At 33.8% G+C, this 8,969-nt stretch overlaps 1 long non-coding RNA gene across 1 annotated transcript; it reads right to left on the bottom strand.

The window, feature by feature from the left end:
- Positions 1-5,406: 5,406 nt before the first annotated feature.
- LOC111697889 (uncharacterized) lies at positions 5,407-6,516 on the bottom strand. Its single transcript, XR_002764399.1, has 2 exons — positions 6,282-6,516; positions 5,407-5,506 (listed from the first exon to the last, which is right to left on the bottom strand). It is a non-coding gene; the product is annotated as an uncharacterized LOC111697889 (long non-coding RNA).
- Positions 6,517-8,969: the final 2,453 nt, after the last annotated feature.

Genomic DNA, 8,969 nt, shown 5'->3' with positions numbered 1-8,969 from the left:
CCCCCCCCCCCCCCCAGCAGGAATAGGGTTAAAAGAATATGGTAGAACGAAATTCCCAAGTTTCCGGTTTGGAGTCTTAACATTTACGTAGATTTTAATTTAAGAAATTAGAAAACAAGAAGAGAATGTAAAAAGAAACTTTACATGAAATTATATGTATTAGCGAAGATATTGATGCCTACAAAATTGCCTGATCCCATTCATGAAACCGGGTTTACGAGACTGGGTTTCATTACGAGACTCTGTTTTAAGCTTCGGGCTCTGGGGTTTCACAGCGTTCTTTGATTTCTGCACATTTTCGGGCTTTCTCATATGACCTTAAAGGGATTGTGTTCGCGAACACTCCCTTTAAAGGGATACCTGGAGTCTGGACAAAAGCTCTCATGAAAGTGGTTTACAATATACTGTACTACAATTTACGCAGTATAATTATATCCTTAACTATATAAGTTTTTTTTTCTGCTACACTACCCCTCACCCCAACCCACTAGCCACCCCCCATTCTAGACCTCCCTAACAAAGTTGTTCAAAAAAAATCCTACGATGAAATCCCGTATTTCTAGATTCAATTCAAAACAGTGCACGTTAAACATAGACAAAGATAGACACTCAGCCACCTCATTTCACAAAACCTCGATTTTAAGAGGAAGTTGGTTTCATACAGTGCACACATACTACAGGGCAAGATAATAATGCAATGATATTTAATTGCTGTTGCGTATTCTCTGCGTAAATATTTAAACCAGTTCTCTCTGGTCTGTGTTTAGGGATGTTAACATTTCGTTAAAAAAAACGATAGTTTCGTTAAAAAAAACGAGGACGAAAAATCGAAAACGAAACGATCGTTTTTTTTAAAGTTCGTGTTTTTAAAAAAGGTTGTTTTCAAAACGATCGTTTTTATAAAAATCGTATTTCGTTAACGATCGTTAACGACGACCTTTTGTTAACAATCGTTATCGACGAACCTTTGTTAACGATCGTTTACGACGAACCTTCGTTAAAGATCGTTAACGAAGAACCTTCGTTAACTATCGTCGTTAACGAAGAAAGGAAACCGACCTGAAGGGTACCTGAACTTATCATTGAGTAGTTTTTAAGAAATTATCCCCCACAACTTTTTAATTTCATGTAAGACGACATTACATTTTTTGCATGTAATTTTTTTCAAAAACTTAAACAATAAAAGATGAATCAGTGTTCCTCTCGATCCGAGGAGGATAAAAGCATTTGATTTTGATCATTTTGATAATTCACATAACAGAATATTTGATTTTTTTTATGTGAAAGATGAATCCCATGTTATGCTGTACCATCCGTCTTGTGTTTACTTTACAGCCCAGAAACATTACTCTGCAGTACAAAAAATGCGTACACCTCTGAAGTGTTTTTGCAATTTCTAATTACTAAATGATCTCAGAGATAGATAGATATTTTCCCTATAAAAAGTAAACAAAAAATAAAAACAAAGGAAGCACTGGAAAAATAACTTGTTAAGAATACATACGTACACAAACTACCCCAAATTTCTAAACTTGTAAGTTTTGTCCAGCTTGCCTGAGATGGAATTTAAAGAATTTGAGCGGCGGTTTAAATCCGTCAAAATCCGCCAAAACCCGGTTTAAATTTAGCGCCGGCTTAAATCTTGAAACATTTGATACAATCTTAAGTGGAACCAACCATATTTAAGCCGCGGCTTAAATTTAAACCGCCATACAAATTCTTTAAATTCGGCCACTGTTGTACTCAGTACGTATTAAACTTCAATCAATATCTAAACAGTGACTTTAAACTTTTCCCAGCTTGCCTGTTGTACTCAGTACTTTAAGCTTCTATCAATATCTACACAGTGACTTTAAACTTTGCCTTATCAAGGAAGATGGAGATATCAATATTTTGTTTGCTAAAAATTGAATTTCTTCGGAAACAACGTTAAATCATTTAAAATTAATGTACAGTGCAAAACTGTTCATTCCAGTTTCCGTAACACTCAATTTTCATTCTGGAAAAAAAAGGATATCCACGTTCCCGGGCAGCCGTATTACATTGAATTTCCGAGCCGGGTCAACTTTTCCGGTCCCAGTTTGTACTGCATCGCCCGGTCATTGGGTACAGACACTCAATAGTACTATAGCCAGTGCAACAAGGTTGACGCAGTCAGACTTTAGGTTGAATTTACTTTTAATGAAGGGTCAGAGGTACGTGCGTTGTCAATGTGAAGATAAAATCTTGAAGGATAATGTTAAGAAACGCTATAAAAGAGGGTCACTTGAAATAATGTCTACTTTGTCTCTTTTAGCAACTTCGACCCCTTCTTATTTTTTATTTAATAATTTAAAGTTTTGAGCTAAAAGATACAGGTTTTTTTTTAATCTAGAGTATGCTGTGTGCCTAAACATCTCATAAGCATAAGAGTTCCAGATTATCTATTACTAATATGAACATTTCATGTAAAGGGTTCCCCAGAAAGGGACCATAGGTTTAATTTAGAATTATTTATAAACTTAATTGTACATTTTTACCGATTATCGCATAATTTATGCGACCTTTCATTCAAAAAGGTTCATGTTAGATACAAAACGGTGCCCTTTAACAGATATCTCATACAGATCTTGGATGAAAAAGAATTCCGAATTTAACTAGATAAAAATAGTGTGAAATACTTTTTATCGCCAAATTTTTATTTTATGCAAAAAAACATTAACAATCGAAACACCAAATCTTTTAAAAATGATACACTATAGTAAGTAAATACAGTTTTTATCACAGATTCCTGAGGATTTCTAATCCTGATACAAAGGAATTGAGTGTTTACCACGAACTCTGATTTTCTAATCCCTATATCTTTGGATGCCAACCTCGTTAACATTTGACATTTCAAACTATGACTTCTGTTAGATCAAATAATATAAGTTTGAAATATCAAAGGTTTACGACATTGGGTTCAAAAGATATAGGGATTAGAAAATTAGAGTTTGTGGCAAAGACTCTATTCCTTTATGCTTGTAACTATAATTTACTTTTTGTAAAACACACTGTGGTCTAAAATTAGAAGATAAAAACCCGAATTATTCTAGAAAGCACAATTTTAACAATGCATTAAATTCATGCCTATAGGACATTATTAATTCAAACGTTTATTTGATAATATGTAAATATATCCGGGTTCTATATATCCGGGTTCTTTTTAAAATTAGGTTGACAAATAAACGCAGCAAATTATATCAAAAATCAAGACGACATTTAAGTCGTCCTGCATACTGTCATGTTTCGTGGGACACCCTGTATAAAGCGTTTCCACGATGTATAATTACTAAGTTTGAGTGCGTAGTTTTTGAATTTGGGTGGGTACGTTTTCAAATTTGGTTTTTTAAAGATCATTAAATAACGACGACGAAAAATAAAGTAAATATTATACAGTAAACTAATTAGATGTTAAGGAACATATTTCTCAAAAGAAATTTGCCATTAAATCAATTTTAGAATCAATCATTTTGTTTCCATCATTATATTGAATTTCTTATTTGTGAATAATCAGAGAGTATAGAAACTGATAATTAAATAAGATTTCTTATTTTCGATGATAAGATTAATTTTTATTTTCTCAACCTGTTCCTAAGTTGTTTAGTTAGTTTACAGTAGAATTTTGTTTACATTTTTTGTCGTTATTTAATATAAAAAAAACAATTCTTAAAACGTATCCACTAATGGATGTAATCCTTCGTCTTTGCAATAAGGACAGAGATCAGGGTTCAAAAGGAATCTGAACCCAAAACTTAAGACAGGGTATATTTATGAAAACCAGTTGAGCCCGAAATTTAAAAGAGTATCGTTGAACGAAACTCCCGAGTTTCCTTTTTGGGGTCTTAACATTTGTGTAGATTTTGATTTAAGAGATTCGAAAACGATGGAGAATATGAACAAACTGAAAAAAATAATATTTCATTACAAAAATATTAATATTCACAAAAATGCCTAACACCATTCGTGAAATCCGGGGTTGTTAAACTTCATACATAATTGCTTCAAATAGAGTATTTGATACAATTCAGGACCTCCCGTGTAAGATATAATGTAAGGTGAAATAAATTGTTTTGTTTTGTGTTCAGGGATTTCCCCCCCCCCCAATCTCTCATTCATTAACTTCATTGAAAATAAATGATTTTTTTCTGATACATAATAAATGTGTCAAACTCAATACTTTTTTTAATTGATTCAGATATAGACCAGTATTCTAGACTTACAATTTAGGACTGCCACTGGAAAAGGAGGGCGCGTCCCCCTTAAGTGTGTTATATAATGTGAGGTGAAATAAGTTTTTTTTGCTGTGTATGAGGGATTTTGCCCCCTTTCCCTCTGTTTTCCCTCTGAACCCCCTTCACTGTTCCTGCAATTTTTTGTTGAAACAAACCGCCCCCCCCCGTTCCGAAGAATTAGGGTCGGGAGAGCGGGTAGCTTGATGCCCCACCCCAAGGTTTGACAATTTTTGTCCTCCCCCCTTCAGGATGAATCGCCCACTTGGTTGCGCCTTTAATTCTCTGCATACTCGAACCCATTTTCAATTTTCATATAAAAAACTCCTTTTGCGTCATGTGTTTCAAATTGCTAAATAAGCTAAATATTTTTTGAATATTTGAACTTTGCACAAGGAACTTTTAAAGGTTAGAATATCGATTTGACAAATGTACATTAATTGGTTTCAGCATTTTATCATGTGTAGAATGAAGTCTACAAAAATCCCCCTCTTCAACAAAAATCAACCTTTATGTCCAACGATTAGGAGTCAGTACAATTCCCTTGTATTAAATGTTCATCAGCATTCTATACTCTAACCTTTCTCCGGTATTCACCCAAAAGTACGACTTTGAACATCGATTTTGCGCTCAAGCTCAGATCTTTAAAACGTTTTTTATGTCTCAAATAAATCCCAAAGAATTTGTCCCAAAAACTGCATACTCAGTTCAACTACCTTACATAGCCGGTCTGTCCCTTTAAGTAATTTTAAGTAATTAAGACAATTTGTATTTTCTTGCAAAATTCTTCCTCCATATTTATTCCTCAAGCATTAATTTCAAATTGTTTTCTGAAAAACATATTTATGTTTTAAGCACACTAAACTTCCAAAAAATAGGAATAAAATGGGGCCAAATTTTTACTTTTTACTACCTATTATTATATAAAATTTGCAAGTACTATATGACGCGACAATCTATATCAGAGTTTTGCAAATTAATCCTAAAAAATGTAACCTAAAATTTAAATCTTTAAACTCTTTTGTGAAGGGCAACAGAAAAGTGCTAGTTGGCATTAAAAAATAATGGGAAATGTCAGGTGACACTTTAATGTCGAGTTGAGTCTTTTTCTACGTTAATGCATGATTTTCCTAGTATTGTGTAAATATCTGATTACCTGAGCTCTTAACAGTTTTGATTGTGTTTGAGCCAACTCTGATGTAAGTAGTCCTATTTCTTTATCTCCTAGCTCAATATCTCGACGAAGTTGCTCCTCCCTATGGAATATTTGATTGACTGATAGATTCAACATAATCATTATTATTTCATGCGTTATTTACAAGGTGTATCTGTTATATGATATTGGAACCAATTAACTATTTTCTGAGGGGACTCGGCCAAATTTAATATAAAAATTCCGTTCTTTGCTTTGAAATATTTTCATTTTTAACATATCTTTATGACTTTAACATTTTTAAATTCGGTATTTCAACACGGATTTTTGATACCATGCATCGACATATTTTAAAGAAAAAACATGTTTTCACCTGCACTAGCGAATAAATATTTACAAGATTTTATTTTATTATAGCAACTGTTAGACTTTTTATTACTAGTCATACAAAAAATTTTCTATTGCAAATGTCCATTTATAAATTGTTCTATTTATGAAATTGTCCATTTATTTCATATCTTTTTATGAAACTGTTGTGTACTTTATCATAATTAATCACTTCATCGTGAATTTCATAATAAACGTGCTATAAAGTAATCATCGTGCTATACATTATAGCACGTGCGCTATACAGTTTTGATTGGTTCCCGAATTATTTGAGCTTATTTGATCTAGAAATAGCCAATGAAATAAGTACACAAACGTTTCATAAAATTATGTTATTTGGGTACGACGTGCTATAAAGTTTTCGAAGGTTCTCTCCTTTTTAGATTATATGGTGTCCCTCGCTAAAGCTCGGGAAAAAATGAAATCTAAAAAAGCTTGAACCTTCTCGATAAAGAGAAAATTTCTGTCCCAAAACTTTCAAGATAACTCACTTTTCTAAATGTGACATATTCTGACGTCTAATATTGTTTGTATTTTCTGTTGCCAGGTTCAGCATGCCTTCCAACTCAGCAATCCTGGAGAAAATTCACAAAACAAAAAATAAAAAATAAAATTTATTACTGGTCAAGGGTTTCAATAAGTCAATTGAGTGTGAATAGTTTTTAAATCTCTCTAAATCCTTGATTTCGAAAGTAACACCTAATTTGTTTTAGAAGTGAAAATAGAAATGAGTTAGTTCCTGGCTGATCGCAGTATGTCCCTCGCCAGTCAGTCTTTCCTGTGCTTCCTTTAAGCGCGTACTTTGCTTTTCATACAAAATCTACAAACAATTGCTACAGTGGTAGGCGATTATATCAATGCAACGAAGACGACTTTCTATTTCAATTTTGATTTAATTCAAGCTGTTAAGCAGCATGAATACACTTAAACATAGAAGTCAAGAGAAGCTGCCAATGAAAAAGCTTCTCTTTGATTACTTGTAAACTTGTTATTCGAAAAAAGCTTGTTAAAAATAAAAATAAAATAAAAAAGCCGTCTTCATTATATTGATATAATCGCCTACCATTTTAGTACTTAAATATGCAACTTTTTAAATTGAAATTATCTAATATGGTTTACATAAATCATAATATGGTAGTATTCTGCTTGTTGAGATTTTGAACTGTTGTTTGAGAAATGCAATGAGATGTCAAGTTATTTTGTTGGAAATTTAGAACTTTCAGAATTGACGCTACAACATTTTAATGCTGGCATCATTTTTTTGAAATGCACATCAAATACGTCAACAGACATATTTTCTGCACGTAAATATTCCTTATCTTATCATTTTTGTTTAGGTTAGGGCTTCTGATGAACCGCAAGGTACAAGAGGGACCAAAATAGCTGTGACTAGACCAGTATAAGGGACCGAGCACCACAAAAATAACAGGTTAGGTACCGAGCGCTCTGGATAAAAAGTCATTAAGCAAAAATTACACAATCATAGATAACGCTTAGCAAAAATCACATTTGCCAAAACGTTGCAACGCCTTTAAAACATTCCTAACCTGTAATCTTGAAACCTCAGACCTTAGGTTACTCTCTCTCTCTCTTGATAGTGCAAGCTCTTGACCCTCCAGACTCATTTTTGTCTCCTTACTTTCCCGTATTCGAACCTTATACAGTGTACAGTGTATTTACAATAAATGTTTAAAGGGAGTGCTTGGCTTGGTATGGGACTTGTGACGTAATTAGAGTTGTTTATAATATACTCCTAATTAGTTGTCTTGACATTTTACAAGGACTAATTTTTCCAATCCAGGTATGAATCCTAGGGATTTCTGGATCCACAATTTACTCACCGGGGTAGGGTACATGTAAATGTTTCACCTTGGATCCCAGTACTCCTTATAAATCCCTTTATAATATCTTTCTTGATATGTTTGAGGTTTACTAATGAATAGAGTTTTGTCTTCATTTAAACTTTTATTGATCAGGTAAATCTGTACAAAGTTAATCTTGATATAATCAGCTCTTTATACTATTCTGGGGAACCCACATTCAGCTAGGGAAAGTATACAGGTTCTCTGCCTGGCTATGATGGCTATGAGCATATCAAGCTCACGTGCTGGACCAGGATGTGGTCCGAAGACACCACAAGACATGAGGGAGGAGGATATCCAGATTGTCAATCAATAGCAGCAATTCTCCGTCTAGTATTGAGGTAATTCTGATAAGGCAGGCCTAAATTGTCCTCTGTCGTCCTCTATCTCAAGGTTAAGGGTGGGAGGATGTTTGGTGTCTACCTCATCAGATTCATCTTCGACTTCTGGACGGATGGTCTTTTATGGAGGCTTGCTTTCAAGTATCGATTTTTAGAAATTTTTTAATAACCCGGACAAGAAACGTAATTATTTCAACTATTTTGTTGTTTAGAAACAGACTGAAAACATAAAAATTAACTATAAAATAGGCAATGGTATGCAGTTCTCTGATTTTGTTATGTTTTATTCTTCCAAAGAATCCACGTGGCATTGTTACATTATTTACCTCGCTGGTTAGAGCAGCTGTGATTCTTGCTATCTCAGTTCTCAGTTCTGAATTTTCCTCCACCAACTTTACCCTGGACCATAGATTAATTAAAATAACAGATAGGGCACTAGATGTCGTCTTTTTAAGGTTTATAAGTATTTCGTTTACATTAACCCTGAGGCAGAAGCCCAATAGGAACTATGCTACGCCCACTTCGCGTAACTCCTTTGGGCTGCTGCCTCAGAGTTATTGTGAACAAAAAAATTATAAATCTTGAAAAGACGACATAAAGTGTCCTATCTGTTATTTTAATTAATCTATGCCCTGGACATTCGAAATTTAAAATTTCCTCCTTTTTCTCAAATTTTTCCTTTAACCCTCTTATCAGGACATAGCTGTTGTAAGTATATGATAAAACACTTTAATCAAAGAGTGGTGGATGATAGAACACTTTAATCAAAGAGGGACTGATGATAGAACACTTTAATCAAAGAGGGACTGATGATAGAACAGAGATGAATATTGAAGGAAATCATTTTCCACAGTAAGAAGACTAGGATATGTTACGGGGGGTGGGGTGAGGGGTTGAGAAATGAAATCTGTACCTGACAAGCTCTGCTCTATCCCTAGTCTGGATCCACTTCTGCTGCTCCAACTGCATCTCCTTG

The sequence above is a fragment of the Eurytemora carolleeae genome, unplaced genomic scaffold (genome assembly GCF_000591075.1).
Source record: "Eurytemora carolleeae unplaced genomic scaffold, Eaff_2.0 scaffold288, whole genome shotgun sequence".
Taxonomy (NCBI): domain Eukaryota; kingdom Metazoa; phylum Arthropoda; class Copepoda; order Calanoida; family Temoridae; genus Eurytemora; species Eurytemora carolleeae.
Note: the sequence above shows the minus strand (reverse complement) of the source record. Positions and strands in the feature narration are given on the sequence as shown.